Raw genomic sequence first — 22,626 nt, 5'->3', positions numbered from 1 at the left:
GGGAATCAATGCGGTTGACAAGCAGCAGTCAGGTATAATTAGACAAAGAGAGATACCTATGTCTAGTGTAGACGTGTTCCAGAAGTGTATTTACGGTGCATCATGTCGAAGGAAGCTGATAAGAATGAAAGCGATCTCCTCCTCCTTATTCCTCTTCTTCTTCTTCTTCTTCTTCTTCTTCGTCTTCTTCTTCTTGTGCTGCTGCTTTCTGCAGGGGTTGATGAAGACAGAGTGAAGTCGGAGAAGACGACGATGATGACGACACGCATGGATTTTACGAGCGCGCGGTCTACTGCATGTTCTTTGGAATATTCCTCCCGGGCAATTTACAAATGTTTATGTAGGTAAGCAGAAGAGTTTGACCAATTTTTTCGAGGCTTCATTCTTGTATCTTGAGGACAATACATCTAGGTTTATGCCTCAACTTCAATTGACAAAGAAAGGGAATTGGCCTTTACGTCTAAGTTCTTTTTCTTTTCTTAAAAGGGTTGTAAAGTATTGTATTAAGAAGTAAGAAAATGTTTACAAAGGTTGAACAATCCAAAAGGACGCTTTGAGAACTAGCCACAGGATGATGTTCACTATCAAAGGAACGTTAGCATGGACTTTTACATTGCTAATAGTAAAATAGCATAGATACATGCACCTAGCAACATGAGTGCTAATTAACTAAACAAAGTAACAATAACCCAACCGGTGGAAGAGGCCATTATTTAGTTGTGATTTGAGTGGCATTTTCACAAAAAAAACTCGAGGGCCAGACAGGGTAGCCTAGTAGTGAATTGAGCGGCATTGTTAATTGAGTTAAGGATAAAGATGAAATCTTGATCTTTTAGTAATAGCAACAGTCCAAGCTTGAGCTTCCTTTAAACAACAATCTTGATGCATCTTTTACTTCTTCGAGATGACAACATGTTTGGCAGACTAGATCATGATCCCTCTTTCAGCACACAAGCAATCTACCAAACAAAGTCAAAATTTAGTCCATGAGCATCTATATGAAATTTACCTTTAAATCCAGCTTCATTTATTTGGATCCAAATAGCCCATAGGAAATAAGTTTGAATGTATGTCTAGATTTCTGTAGGAAATCCATTGCCCTCCCCGAAGAAGGTCTCTTTCTAAGTTAACTCGAAGGAATGGAAGGGCTTAATAATCCAATGAATAAATTTGAGAACTTCCTTATTGAACCTATAATGCATAAATAGATGGATTAGAGATTCAACATTAGACTTGCAATGGGGACATTTTCCATCCCCTACTTCTAGTTTCAAAGCTCTTTCTCTTGTCCAAAGTCCTTTATGGAGTATGAACAAAAGTATTGTGGATTCCTTAACAAGGATTATCGTTGATTGACTGGATGTGTAAAAACCCGTATTCACATTGACAATTGTCCCAATTGATGTGCCTTTTCTCATTCAATTTGTTGATTACCTTATTATTGGTGGTTGGGAAATTAAGCATAGGGAGAAGAGGTAGTCCATTGTCCCAAGTTATGGCCCTAAGATTGAAATTCCCACTAATTTATGTGGCTTCAGCTAGACTTGGTTCCACTTGTCGATTCTTTGTTACAGAACATCGATTTTTTCTCTTTTTAGTTTATATTTTGTATTGAGGGTATTTAGACTTAACCATTGATGATGGTCAAAATCCCATAGGTCTTCCCAAAGTTGGGGATTCCTTTTTTGTAAAATATTTAGCCTATTTCAAGCCCTCGAATGTATTTCCACTGAATAAGATGAACCAGATAGAGTCACGGGTAGGCCACTATAGTGTGGAGTTTGTTTTAGGGTTGAGATATATTTTTCCTTTGCATTTGAACCATGTATTCCAAATGTTATTAGCAAGGGGGAGGACTTGTTTATTGTGCAAAGGCAATGGTGATGACAAAGAGGTGCTTCCACCTCATGTAATCTTTGATAACAAAGTGAACTACACTCCTGTAAAGGAGGAATGCCCAATGTTGAGAGGAATGTTGAATGTTCCATGTTGTTATACACTTGGAGGCTAACTTGTTGGCCATCTTTTCTAAATGCGTAAGTCCTAAAGCTCCCATGTTTTTGGGGAGGACACATATGCTCCATGCCATTTTAGGGATTTTCCTATTGTTTTCTAAGGCACCCCTTAGGAAGTTTATGCAGATCAATTCCAGCTTCTTAAGTGCATTTTTTTTTGGGTCTCCAATAAGATAGGCAATAAGTAACTGAAGGATCACTAAACAACGTATAAGGTTTCCTTGGAAGCCTTTAGAGTAATCAAGTTAATCGTGCCATTATCCATTGCCATCTTTGGTTTAGGTGACCATAAACCCCATCGAGATACCTAGTAGCCTAAAGATCTTGCCATCAAGGAATGTGGAGCAACCTTGGTTGACTGGCTAGCCAATCCAAAGGAGGCTTTATGATGGATTTGATACTAGTCTTTGTCTTGTTGATTGTGGACTTAGAGGCTAAGCAAAACTCTTGAACGTAGTCACAAAATGCTTTCAATGAGATGTTGTCATTATGGATTGTGCCATTTGCATCATTAGCAAAAAGTTAAGGGTCGTTCATTTATTGCCATTGGAAAGAGTGAGTCATTTTATATTCACAGTCTCCACCTCTACTTAAATTAACCACCCCAAGGCATTGGTCCCAATCGTAAAAAGTAGGGGGGCTAGTGGGCAACCCTATCTAATTGACTTCCTACATGGAAGAAGAGGAGGGGAAGGGGGGGCAATCAAATAGCCATTTATGGAGACTCAAGAGGATGCATTGGCAAAGAGGACCATTAAGAATTTCATGAACCTTCTACCAAATCCCATGCCATGGAGGGATTGAAAGATAAAGTCCCATTCCAAATGATCATATACTTTATTGAAGTAAATGTTGAAGAATACAATATCTTGTTTGGTGTCATTAGCGTGTTCCAAACCCTCCCAAAGGCCTATGATGGCATCAAGGATAAATATACCTTTAAGGAAACCCTTTAGCTTCTCTCTAATCCATTGATTTAGGTTTCCATACATTCTTCTAGCCAAAGTTTTGGCAAAGATATTGTATGTTGAGGTCAGGCAAGTAATATAAGTCTTCTATTTGACAAAAAGGCCTTGTTATCTCTCTCATGGATAAGTTTTACTACTCTAACATTGAGGTAGCATAGAGGCAGTGTAGGAGTGCTACAAAGTCCATTATAGATTCTCTCGAGGTTAAGAGGAGGGGGAGGAATTCTTGAAAGAATTCATTAGGGAGATCACCAAACCTAAGGATTTTTCCTCTTTTCAGTCATTGATTGTGTCATCATCTAATTCTATGATAGAGATACCTTGGTCAAACAACATAGTAATAGAGGGAGGGATCACCTTAGGCATGCATTGGGCTATATTTGGCCCTTGCATTTGTCTTTTCTGTGCTAGTTGTAGAAGGTTTGCTAAAAATATTAGCATGGTAATCATAGACCATATTGATGTTTTGGTCTTGGTATTTAACACAACTACCATTATCATCCATAAGACGGCGTAGAAGCTCTCTTTCTTTCTTTTTTTAAAGAAGACCAGACATCTCTTTTCAGGTCCTATCAATATTCTATGCCCACCATGACTTGGTGAAGAGCAAAATTTGTTTAGTCTCCATTTCCTCCCCTTTCTTAAGTTCTAATTGGATTTTGAGAAGGTCATCTTAGGCTGTTAGGTCCCCTTAACTTTTTCTTTCAAGATGTTACACTTGTCATATTTCCTAGCTCTAAGTTCACTTGGTGAATGGTGATGTTTCTTTTGATATCCATGAGGAGATCTCGTGTTTGTTTACCCACAAGTTGCCAAGCTGCAGAAGGAGGCATGAAGGATGAAAAGGCCCACCCCCATAGATTGTTAATGTTATATCTAACAACCCCAAGCTTTAAAAGTTTAGGATTAGCATGGAACCATCTAGATTTAATAGTGTTACCATTGTTAGAGGGGGTTAATTGGATAGAAAAGTGATCCAATAAGACTACATCATTGTGGACCTTAGTATTAGGGCTAACAAAGGTCAAAAACCTATTGAACTGCATGCATGATCTAGCCTTGCCTTTCTTAGGGAATCCCCCTTCTATTTGTTAGATCATGTGAACCCTCCCTCCCCTCCCCCCTCCCAAAAAAAAAAAAACATTATTTGTTTCCATAAGACTATGTCTTGGTTTAAGATCATACCATTAGTTCTTTTTTCCTTCCTAAAGCAGTGTATCCTTTCTATTGAAATATGTCATGTAGATGCTCAACCATGTTAAAGCCCCCAATAAGGATGATCTGAGTGTGTGATAAACTTTAAAGACTCCTAGATTTATGCCATATTTATACCATTGGACAATTTGTATATATTGAAATTAAAGCAAACTCTTTATCATCCTTAAAGATAATTGCAATCCACTAATTTTTGGGGTCAATAAATACCTATTGTACCATATTAAAGAAGTGCCAATGAATAGCAACCATCATACCTTTGCTTCCATTTTTGTGGTTAGTAGTGTGCCACACATAATTAGCAAAAATACATTTTAGCTTATTGGCTAGAGTTGGCCTTATAGTTTTAATTTCTTACAAGCACAGATACCTAAGGACCAAAGCAATTTGCCAAAGCTAATTCTTAATTGTTTGGTGCAATCACTTTTCTTCACGATGAGGGGAAGCTTGTTTCTACCTTCAAATGTCTCCATTTGAAGGCTAAATTATTTTCACTATTGGAGGGGAACTTTGGAAGGCTAAGATTTTTCCTCTACTTAGGTCGTAACAAGCTCTTTGTGAGGAGAATTAAGATCATAGTAATTGTACTCTCTGTTTGAGTCTGAATTTATTAGGGTTAAAAACATTTCAAACAAGGCACTCGTAAGAAAATGATTCAATTATGCTAATTAGAAGAGGTTTTATAATAATAATCCCTCTAAGTTTGGTTTTTTAGATGTGCTTAATGAGAAAATACATGGCTCATTGAAGAGAACTATTAAATGTATCCATTCTTTAATCCATATCAAGGGGTTACCTTTTGAGTTTTTTTTCTCTTGAAACTTGCAAAATTTTGTATTGTTGAGATTTTCACACCAAAACATGTTTGTTTCTTACACCATTCTCTTTTTTGCACTTGCTTCTCTTCTATGTGATATTATCGCCTAGTTGACTCTATATTATAAAATGTTTAACAATGCCTCTTTAAGTAACACAAGCACAAGTGCATACAAATATAAACTTGCTATTCAAATAGATCTATTTTATTCATCTTAGAGAAGTATATATCATCAAGCAATGTTCGATATGAACGAGGCTTACATGTAACAACTAGAATAAAATAAGCATATAGATTTGTGGGTGGATAGAAATATTTATCCAGAAGACCCTTCAACAGGTAAGTCTCCTCCTTTTTTCAATGTTCACGACCTCATAAGATAGCAAGGTTGACGTTCTAAAAAATACTAACAAGTCATTGCAAGAAGAATTATTACCTTTAAAAGGAACTCTAATAGGATTTAGAGAGAGAAAAAGGCAGCTAAAAAATATAACTCAGTTGTGTAAATGGGTTTTAAAAAGAAGCCTAAATCTTGCAAATAGATTTGTCTCTAGTATATTAGGCATTAATATTAGAGAGAATGAGGAGAGAATCAAGCTTTTATAAGAAATTATGAATAATAAATATATTTTGAGGATTCTTCGATCATCAAAAAATGCAAATTTGAGAGGTGAAAGAGTTAGTAAAAGATTTAAAAGGGACTATAAAATCAAATGAAGTAGTCGAGACATATGATGATGTAGCTATCGACCGTAGAGGTTATTGTGCTCTCTCTAAATTATGGTTCAAATACCTTAGATATTATAGAAGAAGTGCATTTGATTTGCCTCGACCCCTTATAGTTTCAGTTGCTAGGACTGCCATGAATAGTAGAATTTCAAATGTTTTTGGGGGCTATATTCATATTGAAGGGTCTATGCCCTACAAAAAATAGAAAACAAAAGCTATCTTTGAACATGACACATTTAATAATATTTGGGTTGATGTTTAAAGAGTGAAAATTGCAATAGTTTTGATGTTTAAAGAGTGCCAATTGTAATAGTTCATATGTATCAATTTATTTTACAAGAATGTGGTGGTATTTTAAAGTTTGTGCTAAAGTGAGATGAATCACAAATTCAAAAATGACAAAGGATGGAAAGAGTTAGTATTTGTATCGTGAACAGGGTACTAGAATATAATAACGACTGAGAACATCAACAACATCCTAGGATTCAATTTGAGATGGAGATCTGGTGGATTGGTGTAGCTAAAGTACCAGATGAAAGTTATCAAACCCTGAAATGGTTATTCTCTTGTATAAGTATTCCTGATATTATGAAGTCTCAAGGTGAAGGAGAAACATTAATAGTTGGCGGGGTTGGTAGTTTAAATATAGAATAGCACATGAGTGCTAACTTAAAGACTATCGAATGTATGCTTGGAATATGCAATGGGGCTAATGCAATATATCCTTGTATTTATTGCATAAAAAGCATGGGGTCTAAATATTGGAGTAATTTATGACCAATGAGAAGAGTCCCCACTAGAGAATCTATAGATTTGAGAAATTTGAAAAATAAGGAGAACATATGGGTTCATATTCTTTCAATCTCTCTTAGAAATATTCATATGTGTACTTTGCATGTGTAGATTAGAATAGTTGACAAGCTTCTCAGATTACATCTTGACTATCCTTGTCAAATGAGTGCATTAATAAGTGTAAGGAATTATTCTCAAAAATTGGGTCGCATGGGGGATAAGTTTGCTTGAGAAAAGACCTAATAGTTTCAGGAAAACAAGAGATATATTGGGAAATGTCTCTATGAGATGTCAGAAGAGTGCATTAATATGTGCGAGGCATTATTCTTGAGATTTGGGTTTCATGGGGGATAAGTTTAATTGAGAGAAAGGCCCAATAGTTTCAAGAAAACAAAAGATATCTTAGCAAATGTCTCTGTGAGAGTTCCAAAAGGTAGACAATTTATGGGAAACCATGATGGAAAAAAAGTAAACATGGTATGGAAGTTCTAGAGAGAGTTATGTCAAATCACAACAAATGTGGTCAACGCACCTCAAGTTGCATTTCTACGAATGGAGGTTTGAAGGCATCTTGATATCTTTTTGAAAGTGCTGAGGCAACAATAGATGTCATTTAGGTATCCAAAAGAGTACAAATCTGCAATTACAAATCTTATACAAGCAATAGAGGAAGCATGGAGAAAAATGATATTGCTTTCTATTTGGTAAGATAGAGAGAGAATTTAATCTCTACATTTTTGAAATAAAATATCAAATTATATATAAATTAACTCTTGTTTTTTATATGATGCAACATATTCCTCTTATTCATGGGCCTTATCTTGTGGAAGAGCCCGGGCACTTAGCAACTTATAGTAGCCAAGGAATGGAAAAATCATACTATCAAGCATGTACGCATTGCTTTTGTAGCACAAGCCATGGTGGAGGAGTTAATAAAAGTAATGGTTTTGATGGGTTATTCAACTAGTTTTTTGGAAGACATCTTCAAATAATGAAGAATACAATAAATATTTATGAAATCTGAATAGCCAAAGATACATAGAGCTAACTTCCAATACCCTATACATCCTCTTCCTCCTTAGGTAGCTTTCCTCCATATAACACAAAAATTTTATCCTCTTATATCCATTTATGGATTTGATATTTTTTAAATGTGCTACTAAAGCATAAGAGGAGGATGCCATAAAGTATCTAGATCTGGAGGCAAAGTAGCTAGGAGCATAACCAAAAATTTGAATGGCTACTACCTTTTCCAAAAACATTACTTTATGGGCATCATACTATGATCTTGAGTACCCAAGAAGCCTCGTAAGTGCTTTTATACAGAGAATGGACCATGACGTCTTCTCCAAGAAAGTGCTATGCAAAATCATTAGAACGTGAGGATCAATTCTGGCTAGGTAATGTCCAAGTGCAACATCCTCAAGGGAGCTACCACTAGTTCTTGATCCTTTGCCTCTTCCCAATAAAAATTATCCTCATTTGCAATCTCCAACTAGAGAAATAAAATATAAGATGAAAAGTAGTTGTGAAAAAGAATATATGGTGAAAAGGAGATGTAAATATCTATGAATACTCATGAAAAAGAAATAAAGTATTACCATTTGATTTTCCTCATTCTCCAATTTACTTGGATTCCATAATTTAATTGATGATGTCTCCTTGATGTCTTTGAGTTGGTTTACATAATTTGACTCTTTTCTCCTAAAATTGGAAATTACATGTCTCTCTTGAAGTTGATCAAATTCCTTATCAATAGTTTATAATTCCTTCTCGATATCTTTTACTTTTGTCAAACACAGAGATAAGGCCTTGGGTGTATCGATAAAGATGCCATCTAATATTTGTGTATCTAGTAATAGAAATTCATTTGTGGACTCCTATTGTAATGGGTGCTCAAGCAAGGACATCCCTTGGTTCGTATGCAATCTGGGACACCGCCTAGTTCAATGAAGTTTCTAGAACATTCTAGAATATATTTGTATCATTGTTGATGTTAGCATACTATGTGTTAGTACCCATGTTATGCCATGCGTTGACATGTATGTCATGCCACCACGTACAATCCTTTTGTAACAACGTGTGTGTCCACCTTAATCTCCCTAAGCTATAGTATAAATAGGGGTCATGGGCTACGAGCCCTTCAATTTTGTCAATGCCAATTGTGAGGCTCTTACTACAAGGTAACTTCTCTTCCAATTCTTGTCTGGTTCTAGTCTTGTCTTGTAATCAAGCCATGCTCTTGTGAGTATTCTCTTGTAATTGAGTTATCTTGCAATCAAGTTCCAATTCAATTTCTCTTTCAAGTTCTTCTCTTATAAGTTGTGAGAGAAATCTTCTCACTCTCAAATAGCATTGCCATGGCCATAATAATTTCACAAGTCTCCCCTACTGTCTTGCCTAGTTGCAATAGAGTCTATGATGGAAGGAATTGTTGCTTCTTTATAAAGCATCCAACAAGAAATCCACAAGCTTCAAGAAAGTAATACAAGGCTAGAAGTAGAGAAACTACAAGCTTTGGGCTTAACTCTGCAAGACCTACAATGATAACTTCAAGAAATTCAAGAGACAATTCTACATCAAGCCAGAGGTTCAGTAGTAGCTACTACTAGCAACCTTCATGATCAACATAAGAAAGAACCAAATATTAGTCTTCTAGAGAAATTTGATAGCACAAGGTCAAAATTTAGAGGTTTCCTCTAGCATGTACAATTATTTATACATATGCAACCAAATCATTACCAAATGATGTTTCTCAAGTCGATCACATAGAAAATCTTCTCTCAGATACAACTCTCTCTTGGTTTGGCCCCTTGCTTGAGAAGGAATCCTCGTTGCTATATAATTTTGGGGCCTTCATACAAGAGTTCTCTACTACATTTGGAGAAGTAGACAAGGCAAGAGCAGTTGAAACAAATATTAGATATCTACACTAAGGGTCGAGACTTGACTCGATATATGCATCAAAATTTCAGCAACTCACATGTGATTTAATATGGCATGAAAATTATTTTATTATTCAATTCAAATGGGGATTGAAAGATGATGTTAAATATCTTTTGCTCACTATGCCAAAGGTGCATCCACTTAGTGAATTTATCTCTCAAGCAATTGAATGTGACAATCACCTATTTGAGATAATACAAGAAAGATGTCAAGGAGCCGCTTTGAATTCAAGCATGATGAAGACTTTTGAAGACCTAATCGCCCAAGAAGACCAAGTATTTGAGGTAAAGCCTATGCAATTTGATGTGATGCAGTTCAAGCCTCAAGAAAAAAAATGCAATGTTCTAACAAAGGAAGGATGAGAATTCATGAGGCCACTACTTCATTATTATGTCAAAAAACATTGACGACCAACCTCAGTAGAGACCATGTGGCTAGATAAGGCTTCAAGTAACCTAAAATAAGGTATTCTTCTATATGTAGATTCAATGTTTAGATTTATGTTACCAATAAAGATTCACCTAACGAGAAGATAGATAGATGGGCAAGCTTTGTTAGACTATGAAGCCGCATCATGCTTCATGGATGAGAAATTTGTAGAGCAACATGGTATATTAAAGCTTTTAAGGAAAGCAAAGTCAATATGTGCAAAACTAATTGATGGTCGACCTCTTGCTTCAAGAGATGTCAAGTATGAGACTTAACTTGTAAAAGTTACTCTATGGAGGCTTGTATCAAATATAGCCTTTAACATCACTCATTATCAAATAGTCTCATTGTTATTGGGCTACCTTGGCTAGAATTGCATATCGCTTATATCAATTGGAGGTCTAGAAAGGTTGAACCAAGGCCAATGAAAAATGATAAAAGGAAGAATTCTCGACCAATATACATTAGGGCAAAGGTGTTCATGCATCAAGCAAAGAAGAAGACATCCTTTTTTATTTATGCAATTCCAATGGAGAAGCCAAAGGAAAAAAGTTTGGAGACACTCCCAGCTCAATATGCAGAGTTCAAGGAGGTGTTTGAAAAGAAGAATTCAAATATGCTACTAAAACATCGACCTTAAGATTGTGCAAGAGATTTACAACAAGAAGAACCTCAACCTCTTTTTGATCCCATCTTTAAGCTATCCCCAGATGAATTAAAAGAGCTCAAGAAATATATTGATGAGAATCTTTCCGAGGGATTCATACATCATTCAAAAGCTCTAGTGGTGTGTGCTCTAATTTTGTTCATAAGGAAAATAGACGAATCCCTTTGTATGTGTGTGAATTATAGAGGGCTCAATAAGACCACTATCAATAATTGCTATCCTATTCCCTTGATTCTAAAACTTCTTGAACGACTTGGGAAAGCCAAAGTCTTCACCCAAATAGATCTTTGTGTGGCGCTTACAATCTTGTTAGGATAAACGAAGGTAATGAATGAAAGATGGCTCTTTACATAAGGTATGGACATTTTGAATATGTTGCCATGCCATTTGGCCTTATGAATGCTCTAGTTTTCCAACATATGATGAATAATATATTTTGAGAATACTTGGATGACTTTATTGTGATCTATTTGGATGATATCTTGATATTTTCTAAGAACCAAGAGGAGCATGAGAATCGTATCAAAATAGTCTTAAATCAATTGCAAGAAATAGGCTTGTATGCAAAGCTGGGAAATTGTTATTTCCATCAAACTAAAGTTGAAATTTTGGGGTACGTCATTTCTGAGAAGGGAATTTTTATGGATCCTAAGAACGTACAAACTATTCTAAAATGGAAGACTCCTTCATCTATGCTAGATGTTCAATGCTTTTTGAGATTTGCAATTTTTTATTGAATCTTTGTCAAGGATTACTCTATTATTGTAGCCCCTCTAACTAATCTAACTAGAATGGACAAGTTTATATTCGATTAGAAGGGTGAATAAGCTTTTCAAAGATTAAAGCAACCATTCACCTCAATACCCATTCTCATCCATACAAATCTGTTGAAGCTCTTTATCATGGAGACCTATCAGATTTTGCACTTGGAGTTTTTCTATCCTAGATCAATGATGACTACCAAGTTCATCTAGTAGCTCTTTACTTAATAAAATTTTCTATTGTAAAAATCAACAATGATTTCATATTAAATAACATCTAGCTATTTTGGACTCCTTGGAGACCTAGCGGCACCTACTTAAAGGTGCCTCTCATAAGATCACTATATATACGGATCACAAGAATCTTGAAAATTTTATGACTTCTTGTGTCTTGAATCCTCATCGAGAAAGATGGAGTGGTTTCCTATCCAGATTTGACTTCATTGTTACCTGTACCTTTGGGCATCAACAAGGAAAGCCATATGCTTCATCTCAAATATCCTACCTGGCACTAATAGAAGGCGATGAAGCCCATGACCACTAGAATTCAATAAACTTGAAATTGAGCAATTGAAGTTAAGGGTAGTTATCAACAAAGTCCTAGAAGACTTTGGATTTTCATCAAAGGTCAAGAAGGAAAATATAAAAAACTCATTTGCCAAGGATATAAGGAGGAATTACATCAAAGCCAAGAATAAACTCAAAGGAATTTTTAGGACATTAATGGACTACTCTATTATAAAGGACTTCTATACATTCCTATCAGTCCTTTGCAAGTGGATATACTCAAGAAGAGATATGATCTCCCCTCATTAGCAGGGCATTTTGGGATTAATAAGACAATTGAGTTGGTTTCAAGGGATTTTTGGTGGCTAAAAATATGGAAACTAGTCAAGGACTTTGTGCATTCTTGTGACATGTGCAATCAAGCTAAAGCCTCTCGTCATCAATCTCATGCCCTTCTTCAACCATTACCTATTTTAAGTAAGCCATATCATCCTTATCCATGGACTTCATTGCTGAACTATCTTCTTTCTGAGGGTATGATTCTATCTTGGTGATAGTTGATAGATTCACAAAAATAGCACATTTTATCCTAATAAGCAAGACTATCAATGGAGAAGGGACATCAAGGCTCTTCTTGGAATACATATATCAGCACCATGGGTTACCTAATGATATTGTCTATGATCATGGCCCATAGTTAATATTTGGGTTTTGGAGAAGCCTCTTTAAACTTTGGGAATACAAGTGAATCTTTCTTTGGGCAATCACCCATAAAGTGATGGACAAACAGAAAGAGTGATTGAATGAGTCTGAGAGGCAATACCTTAGATGCACAATCAACTATCATCAAGATGATTCGGTGGATCTATTACCCCTTGCTAAGTTTGCATGCAATAATTCCTCCCATGCCTCCACTCAATTCGCACCATTTTTTGTGAATTATTGCTAACACCCGAGGACAGACGATCATATAAGATCATAGGAGAAGAATCCAACTGCTATAGACTTAGTTCAACACATGATATTCATAAAGAGTTGCAAATACAAATCAAATAAGCTCAAGAGAAATATAAGAGAAATGAAGATAAGATTTGCATGCAATATCCATCATACAAAATTGGAGATCAAGTTTGGCTCCTTCGATGTGATCTACATTCTTCTCGCCCCTCCCAAAAACTAGATTTTTTTGGGCCCTTCAAGATTCTTGGCCAAGTAAATCCAGTCACTTGTCATCTCTAGCTTCCCCATAGTATATAAAAATCCATCACGTATTCCATGTTTTAATCTTAAAATCATGTCATACATCTAGTATCCCTAAAAGAATACCAAAGCCATTGCCTCCAATCATAATTGAAGATCACCAAGAATATAAAGTAGACAAAATCCTAGATTCAATAATTTCAAGAGATAGATTATAGTATCTTCTCTATTGGAAGGGCTATGATGCAAGTGAACGAACATGGGAACTAGCTTTACATCTTCAAAGAACTCCTACTAAGGTTTGTAGATTTCATCTTCAATACCCAACCAAGCCAAGGCCTACCACTATGCCTTGTCAAAATCGGTGCTAGAAGGAGGGAAGATAATGTAATTGACACTCAAATAAGGATAGCCCTTGATTCATATGCAAGTTGGGATAGAGTTCCATGAAGTTTCTAGAAGATTCTAGAACATTCTAAATGATAGCTACATCATTGTTGATGTCAAAGTGCCACGTGTTAGTATGTAGGTAATGCTATGTATTGACATACATGTCATGCCATGTGGCACCCTTTTTGTAATGACATATCCCCCCCCCCCCCTTAATGTCCCTAGGCTATAGTATAAATAAGGGTTATGGGCTACAAGTCCTTCAGTCTTACCAATACTAGTTATGAGGCTCCTACGAGGTAGGTCCTCTTCTAGTTCTCGTCTTGTTCTAATCTTATATTGTATTAAGTCTTATTTTGTAATCAAGCCACGCTCTTGTGAGTATTCTTTTGTAATCGAGTTATCTCACAACAAGTTCTAGTTTAATTTCTCTTTCAAGTTCTTCTCTTGTAAGTTGTGAGAGAAATCTCCTTGCTCTCGAAGAGCACTTACCGTGCCCATAACACATGTTCAACATCAATTATTCCACCAGCATCTATAAGCCTATGCAATAATTGCGAAACAATAGTCCTCTCTCAAATTGAAGAGCCTTTGGATATTAGACAACAATAAGTACTCGTTGTCTTTGATTACAAAAGTCGGTGAATAGTCTCAACTTTAAACTGAGCAACATCTAGATTCTTTATTACATATGCTTCCATTTAAGAGTTAACTTAGTCCTTTGCATCCTTGTCATCTACTAACTCCTTAAGCAAACAATACTTGAAGAATTTCACTATCTCCACCTATTGCTCATCAAATCTAATTGGATACTCCACAAGAGCATACACAATGAATACATCAAACTTCAATATAAACCTACATTTCCTTGGGTGAAGAGAGCATACAATATGTGATGCATAAACTTTGTCCAAAGAATGGTATCCACAATTTTTTGTGAACAATGTCTTCTCTATGGGTGAATTCCCAATGGGTGTATAAACAAAATCCTTTGAGTCCACCTGCACAATTGGATCTACATAAGAGAATTAGGCCCTGGCTGTCATTCCACTACTGTAACTTCAAAAAAGAAAAAGTAAAAGCGAAGAAAAAAATAGCATGAAAGGAAAAGCACAAAAAACACTCTCCACTAACTGGACAACATAGCCCACTTGCAGAAGCACTTACCACCACATAAAGCACGATCACTACACCTAGGGGTTCTCAAGTTAGACGTGCCTGGTGGCTTCGGTCGGCCGGCTCCACTCCTAACCCCCTAGCCCTTTTGCTCCCCCACTTCACGCTTAGGGCACATCAAGGGCAGGACATACCTAGGGAGGTAACACTCGCCTATGGTTAGACCTGTCACCCTAAGCCACTTGCACCACACCTCCCTTAGCATGAATGGGGTCCTCAAGTGTGGGACATCACCCAAGCTTGCCTGTGGTTAGACCCACCTCCCCATTCCACTAGCACGAGCACAATGCATTAACACAATGAGGTAGGCACTCCCCTTAGGAACAGCACCTCACCTTCTCCTTTCAGGCATCACAAAAAGCAACAAACCACCAACTTCGGAGGCCCCCATCAACCACACAATATCCATTTGGCTTCTCTGACAAAAATCATTTCACAGCTTTCACAAGCACTTGAGTCTCCAAGTGGCCCTCACCTTTACACCACTTGGCCAATTGCCTGCCAACCTATAACACAGAAGTGCCATGGGACTAGCACCCGTCTAAGAGGGGGTAATGTTAACCCCAAGTCGAGATAGCGAAAAAAGGAAGAAAAAAGTAGGAAAAAACATGGAAAAATAGCAAAGACACGCAGGCGACCTCCAAAGCTAATCCGGGGCAAAAAGCGCAATTTTAAATGAAAGGCGCCTCAAAAAACTTGGAAAACTCTTGTAAAAGAGCGCCAGGCTCCCTCCTGTGCCAATTGTAAAATATTAGATGGGTGTAGGCTAGAGGCATAAGGCTAGAAGAGGGAAATGGAAAAAGGACCTTGCCACAATGGTCGGTCATGTAAAAAAGGGATGGGTGCCCATGGGATTTTAGGGCTTGTATATAAAGTTCATTTTTGGAAGCTCATTCTTTGGTGTGTGGCTAACAAGAGCTCTCTTCTTCTTCTCTTCTCCTCATCTTCTTGCTTGTGTATGCTCTTGAGAGAGGGAGTGTGAGAGTGTGAGGGAGTGAGTGTGTGAGAGTGAGGGATGAAGAGGGTGAAGCTCTTCACCATCTCCTCTTCTCTTCTTCTCTTCTCTTCTCTTTTCTCGTGCGCGTGGCTATGGAGGATGGAGCTTGGAGATGGAGGAGGCTTGAGGATGCTTGAGCTAGCATCTAGGATCATGGAGCTACCGGGATGTGCAAGAGAGGAGGCAACTCGTATCGGCATCAAGGTAAGCTCACTACACTCATAGGATCGACCGCGCGTCGGCTAGGTGAGAGATAGCCATTAGAGCTCGCTTGAAAGGCTTGAAGCAATAAGCGGTCCATGGGTCTTGGCGGTTGAGCGTGAGCTCCCACTACACAAAGGATAATATTATTTATCTCTTCTCTAAAACTTGAGTCCCAAAATATAATTGTAATGGTTTTTTTGGGTGATTCAAATGTATTAATTGGTAAATAATGAAATATTTCTAACTTTCCTTTTGAGAATACATATAAGGTAATTTTAGAAAGTATATACATTTTCAACAATATTAACATATATAACTCTTTTATTCAAAAGATAATTATATCTGGTTTTAAAACACAAGCAAGTGATTTCAAAACCTTAACTCCACTTGCATGCTAGTTCGTCTTCCCTTCACTTTAATTCATGGTCACTCGCTATGCTCTTCCTAACCATGTCCCTAAGAAAGCTCCCAATGTAGAAGCTTTGTAGGCAAGCCACTCCTCCATCCTCCCCAAACTCAACATATCAGCAACATCTTGCATCCCTAGAAGATGGTAAACATCTTAAGGAACTATATGAATGGATGCTGCATGAATTAGCGATGATAACAATGGTGAAGGAGATAGTGGGATGTTGAGTGCAACAAAGGAAGTAGGAGGATGCTTGCCAATATGTGGAAGAAACCAATGAGGACATCCAAATAGTCAATTTCTTTATATGGCTACAATATAATGATGCTTTATATTAAGTTTTCTAAGTTTGATTATCACTATATTAAGAGAGATTTTCTTTTGTGGGTAGAAGTAGAAAAAGAGGGCATGTTAACTAATCATTGAAGCATATGCAAAAGAAGTAGTAGAGCTACATTGTATGAAGGTTGAAGCTCAAGCTATCTTGGACTCAATTGTGGAGGAGTAGGACCTCTAGCATGCCATCAGGGCCATCAAGGATGCTACAAGAAAATGCTAAACATGGTTGTTGTTGGGACTCCTACTTGAACTTTGTCTTTCACTATCACCATTGTAATTGGTCTCTAGCCATGATATACTTTTAGTTGACTATGTTCTCCACAACTATAATAATTAAGCTATTCAATTGTTGTATCTTAAAAATTATACATTTTGTGACTATCTACTAAGGATCATCCCACCCTAAGTTGTGTTTATTGCAAGTATTTCATACCTTAATACATGATACGCATTATTTTAAAAAAATCCCCTTTTACCCAATGACTAAGTATTATGGGTGTTGTAATACTATGGTTTAGTACTATGGACACCATAGTACTAATAGTTAGTGCCATTGGCACTCGAACTTTGACCCCGAGTAATATTGAATATTGTAAGTATTTTATTATTAGTAATAACCATTACATCGAGTTGGTAGATCTTGGCAATGGAAGTGGCGAAGGGAACTCAAGAAGCTCCCAATTACATTGCATCCAATGCCCACCACATGTGTGACTTCAACCCCTCAACTGCTTTGCAAGAGATACAGTAACATTGATGTGACAATCTCTTTTCCATCTCCTCCATGTTTAATAAATCCCAAGGTTTAATGTAGAGTGAATTGTAAAACTTTCAAAAAAATATTCAAAATGTAAAAATCATGGTTTACATACTAAATTTTTAGTTAGAAAATGGAAAAAGCCCCTTAAGCCCACCACAGGATAGCAACAAACAAATAAAATTATTCAAATCAGTCCCATAAGAAATCATGCAAATAATAAATCAATACTTGTTAGTTATAATTAGTACCATAAGCAAACAATCATGCAAATGATGGGATCGTCTTTTGTTGAGTTGTTATTTGGCAGGATCACTAAAAAGCTAATAATTGGCAGGTACTAACAAGCTCCATCCTTGCCAGTCTCCCCATGCATTACCAAATGAAAAAACTAGGTGAAATTGCATGTAACCTTCTATGATATATTTTGCAGTGCAATATGTAGCAGTATCAATAGTCAACCTCCACATGAATCAATATGTGTAACCCTATTGGTAGGCAGGACTCAATGAAGGAAGATAGTGGCATCCTAAGACACTTGGGCATGGGTCAAAAAGGCCTTTAGGATTTATTGAGGTAAGCCATGAAAAACAAGACCAATGTAACAAAAACATCAATGGCACCAATCCTAATAAAATTGTAGGTCATTGTTCATAAAAAATATTTGTGATAATAGAAACCTTTAACTCAAATTTTTGATCAAATTTTTGAATCAAAATCATCATTTTTATAACTAAAACTTTTGTTAAGTCCATGGTCTTAAACTTCTTTAAATTTTGAAGATATTTTTGAAAATTTTGCACTTCATTTTATATTAAACTCAGTTTTTAATGAGCAATGCTCAGGCTAGCCAATTACGATAAATGGTCACCTTCCTCCTCTAGGGGGTGGTCTAAATGGAGAGAACTCATAGAATGAGGCAAATAATATTGAAGAAGAAAAAACATTAATCGATAACCAAACCGCTCCCATTGCAAACTCAAGTATCTCAATCATTGTTCCAATCAACTACTTTAGAGTAGATATTGATGTGATAAATTAAAAAATCAAATCTAATATGCGTGATTGGGTGGTGATAAGTATATTCAAAAACAATATGATTTTTTAAAGATTAAAATTCCAATGTTAAGGAAATATACATTGTAAATTTCTTTCAAATATGGGAATAAATATGGAATTTTATTTTCATTTTGAGGCTCAAATTGGATTTGTGCTAATAGATCAAAATATAAGAAGACTATCTAATTTAGTAAGATGAAGAATGGTCAGAAGAGAGAAAGAGAAAAGGAATACGAAGAAGAAGTTATATTGAACTTCTTGAAGAATTGTGATGGAAATCAAGCTAAAGGACTAAAATATCCATCACTTCATGATAGAGATTCAATTTAAAAAAAATGGGCATTCAATTTTAGCATAAGTCAGCTGAATTTATCAATCAAACAAAGAGGACATACCCAATTCAACCCTTCCTTCTACAATTGGCTAAGCCTCAACAATTGGAATTGGTGAGATTAGAAAAGAGTTGATGATACCTTGTTTATTGCTTGAGATTGATGTAGCTTGCTGAAATAGATCAAATGCCTTCATAATAGTTGATGGAAACTTTATATAAGCTTTCTCCACAATGTCGAACAACACAACTTTACATTATAGTCATCTGAGCCTTAAGCCACTTTTAGTGAATTAATGGGAAAATCTATCTCAACTAGATAGTGCTCGATCTCTCATTTCCTATCAATGCATATACTAAGAAATTAGTGCAAGTCAATCTCAAGTACTCAATTCAAATAGGTGTTTCTATCTTAATTTGTTCCTCTTATTTGTCAATTTTTCCTATCTTTAACCATTGCTCTAGTACCAATGTGAGTTTCTTCTCATCTCTAGATGTGTCCTCTAATATTTGACTAAAACTTGAGTCCATGAGTAATACCATCTAGAGAATCAATGCAACAATATATATTTATTGATACAATATTCAATTCAATGATGTTTACAATAAGACTAGGTTCATGATACAAGATAAGTCAAGATTTTGATAAAAGACTAAACTAGATATAAGACAAGATAATAACTAGAGATACAAGGCTTGATTTTTGGAACTAGAGAGGATTGATCTTGTAGGAGCCTCATAACTAATGTTGACAAGATAGGGAAAGCTCTTGATACAAGACTGGATACATAACAAGAAAATAGCTAAATATACAAGGCTTGAACTATAATTGGAAAGGACTTATCTCACAAAAGCCTTAAAACTAGTGTTGGCGATATCTTCTAAAGGGCTTGTAGCCCAAGACCTCTATTTATACTAGAGTTAAGGAGGCCAAGAGAAATCTTCTATATATAAGATGACATAAGCACTCGCTAACATAACCATGATGACATAATCGATGATATAATCATTATTGATATAAGTAGTGATGTAAGCAATAATGCAAGCACTCTTCTAAAATTCTCCAAGACATCTTCTAGAACCTCCTTAGAACCTTCTAGAACTTTCTCACATCTTCTAAAAGTATCTAAAAGATACTAGATTTCTTGATGTCCATGACAATAGACTAGTGATTCCTAGACTGACCACCCTTTGCCACACCATGAAACTTTCATGCCTTGCATTTTGCCACACAAAGCCCTTCACAACCTTCATAAAGCATTGAGGAAGAACATACACTTATTGTGTACCATGCCAACTATAGCTACCTCATCCACGAGATGTACTAGTAGATGTAGACTTTAATTTGCTTTGGCAATTGCCCTTAATGAAAGCTCCATCTAGGTGGTACATGAGATCGGTCAACATGTGAATCTTTGAGATGATGCCCTTTGGCTTATGGTTCCTCAGCCCTTAGTATAACTAAGGGGCCATTTGGAAACAAATTCAACCATCCTTATGCTCATGTGGTTAGTGTGTTTACATGACATGTGCCTCCATAAGGCCTTTTCCGGCAATTACTAACTCCCTTAACCTTATGAGATGCTCCCATAAGAGACTTTCAATGTTGTTGAATATGTGTATTGGATCAAGAAGATGGTTGATTAGTAAGGCATCACAATATGGTAAGGTGTAGAATATGGAAAACCCTTTCATTCATTTTGATAATGTCTCACCACCTTGCATCCACATGTCTTCTAGGTCTTTTAATTCATGGCTATTATGTGCTTTATAGGTTTTCCAACAAAGCTAGAGCAAAGGTAGTTTTTCAAATAGCATGACATTTGTGCATTTAACATTGACCCACAAATAGGGTAGCCATGGTAATCACTTGCATGAGACCTATATAGTTTGAAGCTTCTTTTTTTTTTTCAAATAAGCATGTTAACTATAATTCACACCCATTATTCAAGCATCGAAAGAGCATGCAATGTATACGTGAGTATTCTTTGCACCTAGGAAATTCCTCTAGGCTTTGCACTAAGATCCCTCTTTGACTAGTATATTTCCTTATCAAACACCATGCCCACTCATTTTCGCTATTGGAACACCTAACCATAACACTTAGAGATCCTCAATAAGAGGTTGGAGATAGACATCTATATCCTTTACCTTGTAGTAACCAAGAATAAACAACCTAAGAATGAGATGGCCCTTCTTGGTTGCAAGCAATGGAGGAATATTATAATTCATCAAAACAAGAAGTCAAACACTATATGTGGTTCCTCACCCATTGGCCAAAAGATTTGGCTTTATCTAATGCAAGGCCTAGTCTCATCTATTGAGATTTCTTCCCAAAGTTAAGCCACCGGTCATCAATATGTTTTCATACCTTGCAATCAATAGGAAAGTGGGGCACACCATCTAAGGATCAACTTTTTGGAGTGCAAGATATAAGGGTTGCCATATTCTTCAACCTGAACATGTATTGGATCATTGTTATAAGAGGAAAATGATGAAGCACTTTGATCAATATGTCTCATCTTACAAGTCAGTGCAATATCATTACACCACATTTTGGGCATGCTCTACACATTCATTTCTAAAGAGAATGCAATCATTAGGATATGCATGGATTCTATTATAGTCAATATCTAGTGATTGTGAGATCCTTTTTGCATCATCATAAGTGTCAAGCACATTAGATTTTCTATTAGCAAAACCTAATTTTTAAATAACCTACAATAAAAAATAATTAACAACTTTATGACCTTGAAACTTCCTACACACCCTATGAATAAAGAGCTTGATGGACTTAGCTTCCCCTCATGTCTCAGCCTCCTTGAACTAAGTGAAACACATGTTCGATACAGTTTGAGTTAACTCGCATAAGCAATTATCTACAAATGATGCTAAAAACTTTGTTAGGAGACCTTAAAAGTCTTTGGTAGGCTACCAACATCGTGCTATCTAGGATTCGTTAGATAGGTGCATTACACATGGTATCAAAATAAAAGGAATTGTAGTTATAAACCTAGGAAAAATTGTTTACAAATCTTGTAAAAGGTTGTGTTTAAGTTGATCGCTTACTTTTGAAGTATCTTTACCGCTAATCAATCATGTATTTTTCCAAAGTGATAAAGCCTGGCATCATTTTGTAGTATATCATGCTATGTTTAACTCGGCCATGCACTCTTGGGATTTTTAGTAAAAGGGTTCAATTTGTGTTTACTTTGGATTGACTTTATTATCCACATCCACTATATCATGAAAGGTGTTGGATATGTGATGGCATACACTGCCTCATCAATGCCAATCCCCTTGGATCGAATGGCAAAGAGAATACATTAATGCATGGCCTAAGCCACAAAGCATTTGAGAGGGACACTCAAAAGAAAAATCTCTAACTTGATGGTGTCAATGCCCAACAATCCTATTATAGAGATGATCAGGGAAGTAGCAATTAAATATTCAAGGTATATAGGCACTAAGAGAGATCCTAACCAAGGAGATAGAACCCAAGAAGTTCAAGTATCAAAACTTCTCTATTGAGGAATGACTTGTCTACTTCAAGATGAGGTTGTGAATTCCTTTGAGCCAAGATTGAAAGGATGAGTCTAAGTGGAAGTACATAAGTGAAAGCAAGAGCAAAGCAAGAGATATGGAAGATGGAGCAAGAGAGCAAGAGAGAGAGACATCATATATGGGAACTCCAACAATCACAATGTGTGACCAGCCTTCCCTTATTCAATAGTCAATGAAAGAACAAAGAATAAAGTGACAATGATGGGTGCCAACCACCTGCAATGTACAAGTGTGCGATCATTGTGTGTGAAGTAAATACAAGGTGACATAGACACATATGCCTTTACCCCCAACAACCTTCCACATAAAGGCGAATGTGCCTCTAGTTTAAGAGAGAACAAGAAAAGCGACAAA

At 36.3% G+C, this 22,626-nt stretch overlaps 1 protein-coding gene across 1 annotated transcript in view; it reads right to left on the bottom strand.

Moving 5' to 3' along the window:
* The window catches only part of LOC148017082 (uncharacterized), an 81,066-nt gene extending 80,734 nt beyond the window's left edge, over positions 1-332 (bottom strand). Inside the window, exon 1 of the mRNA XM_087662469.1 lies at positions 95-332. The gene's annotated coding sequence lies outside the window, so the exon portion shown is untranslated. The remainder of the gene's footprint in view (positions 1-94) is intronic.
* Positions 333-22,626: the final 22,294 nt, after the last annotated feature.

The sequence above is a fragment of the Lygodium microphyllum genome, chromosome 22 (genome assembly GCF_053477565.2).
Source record: "Lygodium microphyllum isolate KBCC chromosome 22, Lygodium_microphyllum_v1.1.10, whole genome shotgun sequence".
In the NCBI taxonomy this organism is placed as follows: Eukaryota; Viridiplantae; Streptophyta; class Polypodiopsida; order Schizaeales; family Lygodiaceae; genus Lygodium; species Lygodium microphyllum.
The sequence above is the reverse complement of the archived record's forward strand: the minus strand, read 5'-3'. Positions and strand labels throughout refer to the sequence as shown.